This window comes from Ursus americanus, chromosome 4 (genome assembly GCF_024610735.1).
Source record: "Ursus americanus isolate L20-20 chromosome 4, mUrsAme1.1.p, whole genome shotgun sequence".
Lineage (NCBI taxonomy): Eukaryota > Metazoa > Chordata > Mammalia > Carnivora > Ursidae > Ursus > Ursus americanus.
In genome coordinates, this window is record NC_142130.1 from 19,416,233 (window position 1) to 19,432,825 (window position 16,593).

Sequence of the window (16,593 nt, forward strand, 5' to 3'; positions counted from 1 at the left end):
CAGCTGGAAAGAAAAATGAAAGAGATGCAAACAACTGTCCTGGAAGCATGAAATCATTCTTTTGTCTTTTTTTTTTTTCCCTTATGAACAATTACAGTATGCAAAAATTAAGGGGGAATCTCAAAGTATTGGGATGAAAATTTCAGCAGCCTCTGCATATAAATAGCAGAGGCATGGAAGTGTGCCTCTTTGAAAACAGGCCGTGTTTGGGAGCTCCCCCTGCATTGAAGGAAGTGGTAATTAATGCACAGTGAATGACTTTGAATGAAGCATGAATAGGGGGCATAACAATGGGTAGGTTTTTTCTTTCTTTCCTTTTATTTTCTTTTTCTTTCTTTTTTTCTTCCTCTTCTTTCTTTTTTCTTTTCTTCCTTTTTTTCTTTCTTTCTTTCTTTTTCTTTCTTTCTTTCTCTCTTTTTTTTTTTTTAGGTTAAAGCATTGAAGAAAGAAAGGTGTTAAAAGATGGCTACTGTGAGGCCAGAACTTCAATGTCTGTCTTGTGTGGCTCTCCCTTCCAGGCTGTGGTGGGACTTTGTTTTGTGCCGCTCTCCCATCACAATGGAGTTAATTTGCACCAATTTCATTTTGGTGCGTGCTCCTCCAATGTTTTCCTTTCTGCTGGATGTTTTTAAAAAAATATTATTTTGGCAGGGCTTGGTCCTTTGATGATCCTTTTGAGCAAATGGTTTGCCCAAAGTTCAGATGGCTCTGGCTCCGTCTTCTTTTTCATTTACAACATCAAGAGGATTACAGAGAATAACTTTGTTGCCCCACATCAATGATATTTCTTCAGGCTACTAGAAAGGTAGTTCTCAGAAAGTGTGTCTTCTAATAGTTTAGAACCTCCACAGGCTTCAGATAAAACAAGTATTAAATACAGAAAGCTCACAAGGATACCAAGGAAGGTTAAACTCACGCAACCTCCTTCATCTCAAACACCTGAAATATATCTTTTTTTTTTTCGACTGTCGAAGTGTGATCATGGCGAAGACAGCAGTAAGATCTTATATAACAGAAGACAGAAAAAGACAGAGAGTCACGTGGAGATGCACACACATATTAGTGAGAGGACACAAAAACAATCCTGTCAAAAGCCTAGTAATTTATAACGGGCCAAAAATAGGCATCAGTTCAAAAGATGATATAAACGGGGTACTCACAGTGTGATTTTTCTCTTAGTGAGACCATCTGACATAACTCAAAATTTGGTGTAAAGGACATTTTAGGAATTCGCACAATTTTCACAATAATGAATATGCAGAGGAATTCCCAAATAGGGCAGGCAATGTGAACCTCTCTCCCCTGGGTCCCAGGGAGCATTTCAGCTGTGGCTGGACATTGAATGCGGATGACTCACTAGCTCCTTCAAAACCCGGCCTTTCCTCTGCCCCTTCCCCTTGAACTAGCTTCTCTCATCTTCTGTCGGGAAATTCTGTGAACAGCTGAAAGGGTCCAAAGGAGGAACCGGTATCATGACTTGCTAACTAAATATCCCAGAATTTGGCCACAGACTTAACGTCGGGTAATTGTATTCTTTTTAACAGAATCTGATTTATTGACTGTATAACTAAATGATTTGAACTTTACACCTTTTTTTGGAAAGATTTTATTTACTTGAGAGAAACGAGAGAAAGAGAGAGAAAGAGAGAGAGAGAGAGAGAGAGAGAGAGAGAGAGAGAGAATGAGTGGGGGAGGGGCAGAGGGAGAAACAGACTCCCCACTGAACAGGGAGCCCGACAGGGGACTTGATCCCAGGACCCCAGGATCATGACCCGGAGCTGAAGGCAGACGCTTAACCAGCTGAGCCACCTAGGCACCCCTCAAATTTACACCTTTATAAAGCTTCTCATACAAGTGAATTCAAACCTGGAACAATTTCTTGATGAGATTGAAAGCACAGAAACATTCTTGGTTGGCTTAAAAATTACTATGTATTTTGAGTGCCCCTAAAAACCTTGGCCTAAATATATACTCCCTGACTAGTCACATTACCTGAAATTCCAAAATGAAAAACAAATTGTGTCCTCAACTCCCATAGAAAGCAATAATGGCTGGGTGGGCATTTCTGTTGGCAGGGGATGCAGGGGAGTCTGGGAGAAAGCTCTTGGGGGAAAGGAAAGTGTAAAGGGGCCAAAGAAATTCTGGAACATCACTTGGCACCTACTCTTTATGTCATCCTTCCCTCTTCATTTCCATTGTTATCTACTTAAAACAATTATTTGCCGTCCCTATCCTCAAATATTTCAATATTTCTAAACAGACTCTCAGGATTCCTTTTCATCCTATTCCAGTTTACCCTTATGCTGTCACCAAAATAATCTTACAAGAGCATGGCTTTGTTCAAGACCCTACTCAAAAATCTTTGGGCTTCCCTTTTGTCTCCCCAAAATATTCAATCCTCCAGTTGAGCATTCAAGGACCTCCATAATCTGGCTGTAATCTGCCTTTCAGGCCTTAGCTCATGCTGCTTCCCGCCATGCTTCCTGTGACTTCAACCTTTCTAGAATATTTGCTCTGAACATGATTATGCTTACCTCCGTTCGAGCATTTGCGCATGCAATTTTTATCACCAAATGCTTTCTTCCCTTCCCTAACCTCCTATCCACCTTGGTAATTTAAACATTGTTTAAAAGGATGTCACTCAGCTTTTAGGAGTTGCAGGGAAATGGGCAGTTTCTTGTCCAGTTTCTCTACTCTGGTGGAGTGGAGATTGTTGTAGACTTTCTGGAGCAGAGTTTGGTTATCACTATTAAAATCCTGGAAATTACATACTTCTGGTATTTTTCCCCCTAAAAACATATATATATGGAAATCAGGGCGCCTGGCTGACTAGGTCAGTAGAGTACGCGACTGTTGATCTTGGGACCATGAGTCTGAACCTCATGTTGGGGTAGATTTTACTTAATAAAAAAAAAAAAAAAATATATATATATATATATATATATATATATATGGAAATAAATATTTGGCAAGAAGGATAATAGCATATACAATAACAGAAAATTTGCAACCATCTTAATGCCCCAAATTGGGACTTAGTTAAATAAAGGATGATACATCTAGAAATGAAGTCATCTTTAGCCGTTACAAGTAATTTTACCAACTGATGTTTAACAATACAATATTCTTGATAAATTATTGAGTAACAAAGGATTTCTAAATGGTATAGGTGGTATGATCATTTGATACTTACATGTCTATCTATCTATGAAAAAAACCAGAAAGAAATGCACCAAATTGTTCATAGTTCCTATCAGTGGGATTATGAGTGATGCTTTTTTTTTTCTATTTGTAAAAAAATGAACATGGCTATCAAGTATTGGAAAGACATGAAGTCACCTTAAATGCACATAGCTAAGTGAAAGAAGCCAGTCTGAAAAAGCTACCTACTGTATGATTCCAACTACACAATAATCTGGAAAAGCCAAAGCTATTGAGTCAGTGAAAAGATCAGTGGTTCTGGGGGTTTGGGGAAAGGAGGTGAGATATGAAAAGGTGGAGCCCAGGAAATTTTTAGGGCATTGAAACTATTCCAAATGATATTATAATGATGGATACATCACATTATTCATTTATCAAACCATTGAATTGTACAGCAAAGAAGAAGAAGACAACCCTAATGTGAACTATTGACTTTAGTTAATAATGCATCAATACTGATTCATCGATTATAACAAGAGTACCATACTGATGCAAGATGTTAATAATAGGAGAAACTATGGGGAGGGAGGAGCTATAAGGGAACTCTTTGTTCTATCTGCTCAATTTTCTGTAAACCTGAAACTGCTCTAAAAAAGAAAGCTTATTAATTACAAAAATGAACATGATGTACTTTGTAATAAAGAGAAATTATCAAAGTACTTCCTAAAATTCCTTCAGAGCCCAATTTAAGTGCCTACACCTCCATTAAGTTTTCTCTTATCTTTCAAGTTCTGGGCCCTCTCCGTGGCTGATGGCTCATTGTGCTCCCTCAGCACATGCACAGGCTGCTGGGGTGTTAGAACCGTGCTCTGCCTGAGGGCAGGGACTGAGCCATGTCCCTTCCTCTTAGGCTCAGCACAATGTCTGCCGCAAAGCAGACAGCCGTAAACTCAGAGGCACAGGTGCACGCGCACACGCGCGCACACACACGAACACATAAAGAAAGGCAAACATGAAAAAATATATATAACAAAATACATACGCCATGCACATTATGCACGTTGACTGACTCAGTTCTGAGAATATTAATTCAGCCTTGGAAAGAGCTGCTAATCTACTTGTGTTGGATTAATGATGATTTAGGTCATTTGAAGAAAAAAAGTACTCACATAGTTAATGTTTCTCACAGTCTTTAGTAGGTGCTGTCAATCAAACGTGTTATTGCTTTAAAGTTTGGATAATCATCGATATCTTCGCAAATACATGGTTCTTTTTTATTAGCATGATCTTGGTATAGTCATGTAATTTTTTCCCCAATATTCCTCTAAGTATATAATCTGATGTTTTCAATATGCATAAAAGCAATAAAAAATCATTTAACTTCTTAGAATGACTTGAAATGTTGTAATTTAAGAGATTCAAAAGTCACATCTCTATTCTTCATGTAGTTTTTGGGTCCTCATGGCATCTTTGACCCACCCACATCGCTTCAAGAAGTTATACACGCAAAGAATTTGAATTTTCTAGAAGGGAGTAGCAATGGGATATAGAACAAAGGAATCACTTTCTGTTGTACTTTTAAAAAAGGAAATGTGTAGCATACACCATGGTCCTTAAAGAACCCACTTCCTCTCAAAAAGAAAAGACATGTTATTAAACGCATCACTTCTTCGTTTCCTTCCATGACAATGAATGTAGATACTCTTAAACACGAGGTATATAGTGTTGGCTGCAAAGATGCTCCAGCATCTGGGCTCTTTTCATTATTTTAGCTTCTAGTGGCACTTTAAGTCTCTGGTGTCTTACCTCTACTGAGACCTGGCATTTCTTTGTGTTGGAGAGGCAATTTAATCCATTTTTACTGTCTGCAAACAGACTTTCAAACAAAACCTCAAACTCTTTGAATGTGCCCCAAGGATTCCACCAAACCTGTAATCCTCCACTCTCTTCTGGGGCTGCGGAGGGTGGTGACGGGAATAGAGCCTCTACCAACTAGGGAGCCTCATTAGTGTTTGTGATTTTGATTTTTGTTACCATTCTGCTTTGTGGCCATTTCAAAGTTGGAGCAATAACTATCCTCACATCTCCCTGCACCCTTCCCCCAGCTCCCCCGATTTCAAGCCACCTGGAATGATCTGGAGCAGCGTCTCCAGACCATGGAGAAGGCCAGCAGACAGGCTTTCTCTCATGGAGTCAGGGGGCCTGATTATAAAATAGGCGCGTGTTCAGCATCCGGATGTGGACAGCTTGAGTGAGCAGCAGAAAGCCAACCCCACGGCCATGATCAATGATCAAGTTCAACACGGTTAGGACTACCTCTGGACACAGGGAGCTGAGGCAAGTGTGCCAGGCTCATAGGCAAAGCTTGGACAAAGATGAATTAGGAAGGAGAGATGAAAGAGAAAGGATCCTAGTTCTCTCTCTCTCTCTCTCTCTCTTTTTTTTTGTGTGGGAAATCACACTTCAGAAAAAATAGTACATTCTGAAGGTCAGTGCAGCAGAAGGGACCAGGGGCCAACAGCATTCAACACGTGAATGCCACGTGCCAGGCAAGCGATGTCACTGAACTCTCACAAACATCAGGCATCCTCCTTCCATTTCACAGATGAGAGAACGGAGGTTTGAAAGGTAAAGGAGCTTCCACGTTCTATGTTGAAACTGGGCCGGTGATCCAGAAGGCCTGCTCTTAACTGGCTTCCGGTGGGGGCTTGCAGGCATTGACGGTGCCAAGCTCTAAAACGTCTTTCCCAGCTCTCCAAACATCTTGCCCACCTCCCTCCCCTTCTCCGTTGAATTTGTGATCCACTGCTACTTTTAAATGTAAATCAGGCTTTTAGAGTACCTGAAATGTAAACATTTAATATTTATAGGTGCCATTCAATCCTCTGAGTTTATGGGAACAGTCTTTGCAATGCACTTTTGGATTTAAACATTGAGAGATCTTGGGACAAACCTGTCTCCACGGATGAAAACAAAAAATGTAGTGCCAGCATTGCTCATATGAATTCTTTCGGTTCAACTGCATCTTCTGGTAGAAGCGGCAAACTTGTACTGATAGTTTACTGCTGCTGTCCCTATCACATGCCTATTAACCTTGAGAAACATGAGAGGGGAGGTCACCGAAAAGAAAAGGGCCCATCAAGCTGTGGAAAGAGCAAAGACCTCACACCAACACGCTCTTGGTTCGAATCCTGATACCCCTCTGCTGAGTGTATAACCGGTTACTTATCTCTCTGAACTTCACTCAGGCATATTAATGTGAGAATACAATGACACCTTTTACCTGTACTTTTATTTATTTTATTTATTCTTCAGTGGAGAGGTCATCTGAGTGAGTCTTGTACTGACATAAAAACATGATTTTCGTGATCAAGACATGGACACTAAGACTTTGAGCAGATGTGGCAATGTTGGTCTGAGCCAACACTTTACTTTTTATGTGTCAACTTCCAAATCTGTATAATAAAAAATAGATATGTTATAGGGATGTAGGGCTAAGAGATATAAGTACATAAAATTGTTCTGCTATCACTCGTGATTCAAACTGGAGCAACTTATCTGGACCTCCTTAAAGATTCAAGTGAGGAAGGGTAACTAATGCCAGGTTTTCAAACTTTCGGAAAGATGGGGACTGGATCGAGGTCAATAGTGGCACCGTTCATAAGTCCAGACAGTCTATCTGTCTATCTGTCTATCTATGAAGCATGCATATCAGCCAATTCCTTTCTTTCACGTTTCACATCAGCCCCTTTTTGTGAGATTTAAGTGTATGTGAATTTTTTTTTCAACAAATGTTACAGGTGCCCATATAAGGTTTGTTTAGGGCAGAAATATATTATGGTAAATTTTAGAAATTTACCTCCTATATAGGAATAATAATCCTAATAGTCAATGAGGGCTTACTATGTCCCAAGTATTTTCTTAACCTTTTGATACAGGCTATGTCAATTAGTCCACAATCCCATTTTACAGATGTGGCAGCCGAGGCATGAGGAGGCTAAATAATGTGCTTTAGCCTTGCTACCTAAGTCAAAGAGCAACAAGGTGGTGTTGCTGAAGTTTGAGTCCAAGAGGTTTGAAACCAAGTGGATACTTTCAGCCGCTTCACTGCATGGTGTCCCTGGAAAATGCTCACGAAGTATTTACAAATAAATTAATTAATGGATAAAGTAGTTGGTATCTAGGACAAGGAGTCAGTCCCTTAAACTCTTTCTCCTTTCTAAAATTAAAAAAAATATATTTTCGTATGATTTTTATTCTTCCTTCCTTTTGAGGAAGTGTATCCCTTCAGAGGCAGCAATGCGATAGGACAACAAGATATAAAGTACAAGGAGCCAGTGGAAACACTCGCTGTCTGCCAAGAACTGGGAGCAGAATTGTGTTCCAAATTGGGAAGTGCTAGCTCCACTCCTTTGCTCCCCTTCCACATCACTCTTTCTTCTTTTTTTTTTTTAAAGATACTATATGGTGGCTAACTGAACATAATAATAAAAAACAAAAAAATAAAGATTTTATGTATTTATTTGACAGAGAGAAAGAGAGAGTGTGAGCACAAGCAGGGAGAGTGGAAGAGGGAGAAGCAGGCTCCCTGCTGAGCAGGGACTCAGATGCGGGGCTTGATCCCAAGACCCTGGCTGACGCTTAACGGACTGAGCCACCCAGGCTTCCCATTATTTATTCTTAAGAGAATAAACCAGGGGCTGGGGAAGGAACCACATGACAGGAGATGGGGCTACACTCTTGTCTTCAGTGATATTGTTTACTCTATTTGAATTTATAAGTAGTGTAATTATTTTTACATTAACAAACCTTTTATCGACAGCTTTCCATCTAGACACAGAACATTTTACCACTTTTTAATAAGAATTTCCAGAAAAAGCTTTAGTTCCCAAAGATTCCCAACAGACACTCAACATGTGGAGCCCCCATCGCCCGTGTCCTTCTCAGTCCCCCGTTGTTTCCCTTATTGCCTGGATCTTGTATTCTATCATAATTCATGCTTAACACCAAAGGACATGAAATGAAATTATGCTTGTTTCACTATTCAAACAGGACACTCATTTAAAAGGCTAGTGGTCCGTGCTTACCACAACTACTTAAACAAATAGGTGACACCATGAACTGGTGTTTTTCGGTTCTCTACTAAACTATTTTGGAAAATTTAGCTCATTCAACAAGAAGAGTTAGACAGGCAGTTTCAGACCAGGTTACAAGTGGAAAGACATTTGTCAAGGCTGCTTTCACTGGCAATATACTTTAATGAGATGGCATTGAGAGAAGATGGTTAAAAGAACAAAGTCAGGTTTGTTGTAAGGCCATCAGTAACCCAAGAAGCCGCACTGCTCGGGGGCAGAGGCTGTGGAAAGGGTAATTGTAGGGAGTGCCAATCACACATACACGCTACACAGAAACAACTGGCCATTGATGGCCCACACCAATGGAGGCGCACAGAGGCAGGGAGGACGCAAGACAGCAGCTACTTAGGAATTCCTTTCTGTTTGCCTTTCAGTGGCCTTATATATGTTCCATTGCTAGGAGAAAAACAAGAAAGAAAATGCTGGCAGGAGCAAGGAAAATGCAGCAAGAGTTTACACAGCCAGAATTGCGGAAGGAAAAGGAAAATAGGTGAGTCCCATTTCAGTTCGGTGGAGTTCATGCAAGCCACTGAAAGTTTTGATCTGGTCTAGATGTTCCTACTGGGGATAGGTGAAGGTTTGTGAATTGAGAGAAAAAGGTCTGTCATCTACCAACAAAAAAGGGGTTAAAGGATGTGCATGGATATGGATGAGGAATCCCCGCAGTCGAGGCTGGGTCACAAATCAGCACAAACATTTATAGAGCCAGCTCTACCACGGAAGCCAGTCCCTCCAAGGTCATGAGAACGATGGCCTCCACGGCCGTTGTCGGTGCTGGTCTTTTCACTTCCTCCCAGAAACCTGGGAAGGGCTGCCGTAAAGCCCCAAAGCCATATTGCATTACAAGGGAGATTAAGATGAAACACTGGGAGTCTGGGAGCTAAAAGACAGACAAGCTGGGTGAAGTGACCATCTTTCAGATAGATGCCATTAGTATGCTTGATTCAAAGGAAGAGAGAACAGAGGGAGAAACTGAAGAAGTGCTTTCAATGGCACGGGCACTGGGGCCGCTGAGTGGCAAGGGCTATTGAGGGAAAGCCTCCTCTATGGAAAGCCACTGAGCAGGAAGAGTTGGAAGTCGTTCTCGTGGCAAGAATACTCCAGAAATAGGATAAAGTTGCAATACGTATTAGGGCTTGAACGGCGATAACGAGGAATAATTTTGATGAGCACAATCATACGTGATTGATTTTTTTTTTTTTAAACAAAATCCTCTGATCTTGATTACACACTTTGGTATATAAACCACCTTCCCTTTTTAGAAAGCTTAACCCCTCTGAATAAATTCAGCTCATGTTTCAAATTAGGTTATAATGCCAGATTGAATTCAAATTAAACATAAAATAACGAATGTATGCTCTTAGTGCTCAGGGATGGTAGCGTGATTTTTATTGTTGTTTCTCCATTCGCTTGGTATGGTGTCTTTTGCCTAGCAGGTGAGCAATAAATATGTTGATTTTCTTGATTTAATCAGGGCTTATGATTCTTTTCAACACCCGGTGGTTGAAGGCATGGATTCCACCACTGACCTGGTTTGACAGTGACTTTTTGGTTTGCTACATCCTATGGACATTTTTTATCTCTTATTTTAATGAATTTCATCTAGAATTTCACACTTTTCCTCCTCTTCCTTCTTTGTTTTTTGTGGAAACTGTCTTTTGGTTCTTGTACTCCTTTTGGTTTTCTTTGCAGACTTTCCTCCTCTTCCAAAACCTTTGAATACTGCTATTATTTGGTGGCCCATACACTTGGGAGGATCCCCAAATCCATATCTGCAGCCCAGAGTGGTTTTCAGAGCTCAGAATGAGCTACTAGAAATCTGCACCTGAATGTCCCAGAGTTAATGCAAAACCAAGTTTATCTATCTTCTTATTAAACCTCTTCTATTTCTATCTTGATGAAAGCCTCAATTTTTTCCCAGTTATCCAAGGCAGTTTATTAACAGCCATTTTAGACCTCTCCCCCCCTGCACCCCTGATGTTCAATCTCTAGACCGCTTTGCTGTCCTCTTCTTACCTACTATCTCTGCCAGAGTACAGCCTCTCATCGTTCCCTTTCTGAACTAGAGCGAGAGTTGCCCTTTCACATAGCTGGGCTTCTAATTTTCCACCTGTAATCCAGTCTCAAGTCCATCTCCGAGATGATTTCACCAAAACAAAATTAGAGGCTTGACCAACAGGAAGCACATTTACATCGCTAACAGGGTGGAATCCTAGGGCAGCATGCAAAGCCCAAACCCAGTAGCTGTGGGGACTTTGCAGTTATGTGAGTCAATGGCACCCACCATCTTTGCTCCCCTACCCCCGCCCCCCACTTAAACCACTTTGAATTGGTTTTTCTGTCACTTGCAACCAAAATAGACTTAGCTGATACGGCATCATGCATACAGAATAACAATGAACCTTCCCCTGAAGGTTCAGCCTTGTTTCCCTTCTCACTCCCTACTCCAGTTTTCCCAGCCTTGCACACGCTCATCCTTTACAATTCAGATTTCTCCCCCCATTCAAAATCCCACTCTCGTTCAAGCCTCCTCTGTAAATTTTTCTCTGGCTCTTTCATGTTGAAGTCGTATTATTAAGATGTTCTGTGCTCAGTAGGACCACTTACAAAGGAATCTCAATCAATGGATGATACCATCCATGGAGTGAACTGCTAAACACCTTCAACGGCATTTGAGTGAAAAGCGTGGCCAGAATGAATTCCGGAGAAACTTCCCTCGTTGTCAGGAGACCCTCTGAGCTCTTAGAACCTCAGCGCTGCCTTTCAAGAAAGGGATGAATGGAACAGTGTTTTGAAGTGAGAAGACCCTTGATAAATATCTTATCAGGTCAAATAAAAAGAAATCTCAGGGTCTCTATGTCTCTATGACAAGGCAACCATGAGAAGGTGGGCAGGAGTAAGAAGTTCCATCTCTTATATAACAAAGTCAGTCAACCGGTGACATTAGAATACTACCATAGAATAAATGTAAAGCATCCCATGAAATTTTCCTAACTAAAGAACTATTTCTCTTCATTTTCTGCATTCTGCAAATCATTGGTTATATTCATTTATTCGATTTCAACACTGGCACTTTTAATACAAATTTCCTTCAGATGCAGTATTAAAAATATCTTTTATTTTTAATAAAATAAATTCTTCTTCTTTCTAGATTTTCTCCTGGATTCACATATTTGCAATCTTCCTGATAGGGAAAGACAGAGTAGAAGGCAGGAGCTTGGATCAAACACCTACTTAGTGTGCCAGATCCTTTGTATGTATTATGTAATTTGATCCTTACAGATTATTACTCTGGTATGGGTAGCATTAGTTAAGGGCAACCTCCTCTCTAGTCAAGAATGCTCTCCCCACTAGATGGATCAGTCCTCCTGGAGTCTCCACGTCTTGATGAAGGAGAAGAGTGCAGTGGTTGAGAACCTCACCCAAGGCGGGAAAGATGGGTTTAAGTTTCATCTCCACCCTTGACCAGCTGTGTGATCATGGGTAAGTGGCTTAACTAGTCTGAGCCTTGGTTTCCTCATCTGTAAGATGAGGATTTTAATCGTACCTTCATCCTAAGGTTATTGTGATGATTAAATGATTTCATAGTTGAAATGTGCTTAGAAGAGAGAAAGCATGGCACTTGGTAAGTGCTATGATGTCTCACAAAATTAATAAAATATTTAAGGATCATCTCTCATCTTTGCAATAAGATAGCAAGGTAATTCCCCCAGTCCAATCAGCATTTAAACACAAGATTTCCAGGTCAGTCTTATAAAAATGTCATCAAACTCACCAAACCCTCTGAGTATTTGGCTCTCTTTGCAAATTCCACTAGGGTAACTGGCATAAGTCCAGGCCATGAGGGAAACTTTCTAAGTGTGCCAATCATTGGTGCTCCCTTTATTCTTCTCTAGAAATCTGAAATCTGAAACCCAAGTATCCTCTAGAAGAGTCTAACTTGGACAGAGAGGTTTTGAGAAGGGAAAGTGTCCCTGAAACTTATTTTAATGCTATATCGTCTACCTGTGTATATCGCAGATATTACATTGAGAATCTTATAGCCATTTCCAGGCTCATCGGGAAAGTGTTTGGTGTTCAACTCATGATGCCTTCCACAGGCACTGGAGGGGTGGTAACAAGAAGCCTGCCTCTGACAGACCTGCACCTTCATCCTATGGAGAAGGAAATGGAGACCTAGAGAAAGGGAGTGACTTGTTCAACATCATGTGTGGGCTAGGTCAAGGATATGAACCTAGTGCCAGTGGTGGAATGTGTGTGTGCTGGGGTGAGGGGGTGGGTAAAGGTGACTCAAAGATCATATATAAATTTTGTTAACTGTTTCTCTGAAGTGAGGACTTTCTTATAGGCCAAGCTTTATGCAAAAGAAAACACAGTTCATGTCTGGACTTAGGGCTGGCATATGTAGGTATCTCCAAATTAGTAAAAAGCCAACAAGAAACCCCTCAACAACATAATTAAAGGTTAGACTCACCCAATAGGATTGTCTGGGGTGACAGAAAAAGAGATCCAGAGTTTCACCGCAGGAAGCTTCAGTGACAATATGGTGATGACTCACCCACAGCACAAAGACAAGAGTGGAGGATGATGAGCAAGAAATGCTGGCCAAAATCTCGGCAATGAGAAAAGTCATGCATAACTGCAAACTCGTCATGGAGCTACAGAAAACAAACAGGTGGTGCAGGATCTGGTGCCTGGGTGATCCTTCTGGACTATACATCTCCTCCAAACTCCGAGAAGCGGAATCAAGAGACACACACCATTCATCTCCCCGGTGGATCTCAAACTGTCTTGGAAATGAACAGATAGGTTTATGCCAATATTTAAATATTCACAATGCTGTTATCTGATGATGATGTGTCACTTCATCTGGAAGAATTAGGGAAGACTTTCTGCTTGAGTTGCTGAAGTGCCACCACTTTTCAAAAGATATCAAGTATAAATAAGTTCTATTACTTACAACAAGATGCAGGCTTTGTTTAACTACAAAGAAGCGTAGGGAAATTCTAATTTAAGCCAAAGAGCTTACTGAAGAGGACACAGCAGATGTTATTGTCTCCGGGTTGTCGTTAACCAGTGTTATACTGGCTATGGTGACACAGGAGAAAGCTTTCAGTAATAATTGGATGATTTTTTTTTTTTTTGATTCTATGGGGTTGCTGCAAACGAATGCCAAGAGGCATTTGGTAAGGACGGCTACAATGGTAGTAGACAAAGGGTGTGTGCCACAGCCCAAGGGGAAAAGCATGCTGTTAATTTCAGGAGCCCCTGTGGCTCTCCTGTGTATTTCTGGGAAGTCACAAGTCAGAGTATCTTCACCAGCAATGAGATACCAAGCGGAGAGCACAAGTCTGTGAGTCAAAGAAGCAGGATTCGTGTGCTGACTCTGATGCCATTAGCAGATGGACTCTGGGCAAATCATTCTTAGTCTCTCCACCAGACCTCATTGTTCCCATCCGTATATGAGGCTAGCACAATCTATTTTACCACATGGTGTTTTGAGACGCAAAGAAGAAACATGTAGGTAAAAATGCATAGCACACGAGAGGATGCATAGTAGGTGTTTTGTAAGAGTGTGTTGAACATGAATCTAAAGATGCTTTGTTTTCACTTTGAACGTGGTACCTTCTAATACATATTTTAAATTGTCCCACCCTTGCATACTTTCCGGCTTGTGAATTACCTGTAATCAAACTCAAGCATAGGTTCCACTTGGCAAGAATTATAATGGTAATGGTCACTTCTAAATGTAATTGATATGAGTTCAGATTGTGTTTATCAAATAATCTGAAAGAAGATATCTCTGCACACAATGAGCAGAATGGCAAGATTACTTTATCATTAGAAAATGTTGAGAGACTAAATCATTCTGTTACCTGTTTTAAAAACATTTCAAACATCAAATCCCAGATCCTTTAAAACTGAATATACATTTTTTCTTCATTGTATTTTTTGAAATGTATTTTTGTTGCATAAATAATTTTTGTAAAAAAAATCAAAATAACACACCAGTTCAGTTAAGTAAAAAGTAAAATCCCCTAGTTATTCTTTACCTCCCAATCCTACCCACTAAAAGAAACACTGTTTATTTTTGTGTGTGTATCAATTCCCAATTTTTTTCCACACATGTACAAACACAGAGATTAGATAGACATTTTACAACTCAGAATGAAATTATATTGAGCATATTGTCTTGCAATTTGCCTTCCTTTTTGTAATAACGTAGTGTGGGCATTTGCATGCATGGCCCTCTCTTAACAGTGACTGTGGGTAAGTCACTACACGTCACTGGAAGAGACCCTCATGGGAACCCAGTTTCCATGAGGGCATATGTAATAAGTTCTTACAGATTTTTAAGGATAGGAGCATCCATCTAAGGACAATGGGGAACAAGCATAAAGCTGGCAGGCTGGAGAATAGGTTGGGCTGGCCTGGCCAGGCTTCCTGGAGCAGGAGGGCCTTGAACTTTGTGTGAGGTCGAGGCAAGAAAAGGAAATCTAAGTCAGGTCGCAAGGTGGACCCCCGGAACCAGGTGGAAATAAGCAGTTTGAAAGAAAGGGGGAAAGGAAAAGAAGAATTAATGTTTTCTAAATAACTACCACATACCAGACATGGAGGTTGGCCCTCTCTCAAACAATCCCTCGTGTAATTCTCACCACAAGTCTGAGAGGAGGTGCTACTGCCCCCAATTTACAGATAACCTGGGGCTTAGACAGGCTTGTTACTGAGAACACACATAATTAACATCAGGGCAGGGATCTAAGCCTTGGTCCCTAAATCCAAAACCCTAGTTCCTTCTGTGGCATTAGGGGGAGATTAAGTTAAATAACATGCAAATCGCCAGTTTCAATGCCTCACAAAAGAAGTTGCTCAGGGAAATTTAGTCTTTCTTCTGCAATATATGAATCTGCTTTAGAATGTTTGTGTATCTGAAATGAGGTACATATGGCAGGAGGGAAGCTTTTTTGTCATACTTTTTACCAAATATGGTCTTGTATAATAGTACTCTGATCAATCTTTGCAAAGTTGGAGGACCAAATTGGTACTGGCTAAAATACGATAGGTTTGAATTTAAAGAAGAGAATCTATTATAACTCTATGTATTTATTGGTAGAATGTGAGGGTCTTTACCCTTTCAAGTCATAGCTATGCTAGAAAAATCTTGGATATCCAGTCTTCCTGTCATAGCAGCCCTATAGGCTCCCAGTGAGTCAGAAACACATGGGTTGAAATTCCCCTGAAATCTATGGTGAGAAAGTACTTATGTCAGCTTCTGCTAAGCTCCCACTAAGCACTCTGCTGATTGTAATTAATCAGGGGAATTTGTTCACTGCCATGTCCTGCAGGTCAATCAGGTTCTTGTGCAGTGATCTGGGGAACAGCTCTTGACCCACAGCTATGACAAAGTGATCAACAGTGACACTCACACAGGATCTTTATTCATGACTGCATCCCAGAACTGCAAGACAGCCTGGGGCCCAGGAGACCCTCCATGAGTATTTGATGAATGAATGAATGAATGAACAAACTAAAAACCAATATGGAGATTTGAATGCTGGTCTCATTTCTGCCACTAACAGCCATATGTCAATGAGCAAGTATTCAACCTCTCTGGCCTTAGTTTTGTCGCTAATGAAATGAAAATGTTTGGCATAGTGATTTCCAATGCTCCTTTCAGCTCTTAGCCTCCTTGCTTTTCTTACTCTTAAATCCTACTTGAAAGGATGTGCTTCCTAAGGATCTTTGTATCTTTCTTTACACCCTCTTGGCAACTTTTCCTGGGGAAAATTCTTAAATCTGAATTTCTTTCTTTTTAACTCTCTCACGTTAAATAAACTGATAGTGTGTATGCTAACCAATATCATGGCTCCAGACACCTAAGCAAAACACCTTTAAAGCTGAGTGCCAAGTACTATTACTGCTAACAAAAGAGTAAGCTTTTGGAGGGGATTCTAGCTCTAGAGTAATTCTGTTTGGAATCTATTGATAAGGGTAATGAACTTCATTGCATAGTAACTATTAATAGCTTAAATACAAATATTTTGGAGAAGAAAAATGGTGAAAATTCATACTAACGTGCAAGTGACCAATAGCAACTCTTTTATCTGGGTAGAATTTTATTGTGGAATAGATAGAGGAGAGGAGCTAGACAAGGTGATCGAAAATTCAAGGTACCTGAATGAGGAAAGGAAGAAACAGGTGGACTTAGAGATAAGACAGAAAATGAATATGACCCACTGAGGGTCTGCCCTTTGTCTAAGCTTCCTAAAAGAGAAATTCTAGGGGCACCTGGGTGGCTCAGTCAGTTAAGTGTCAG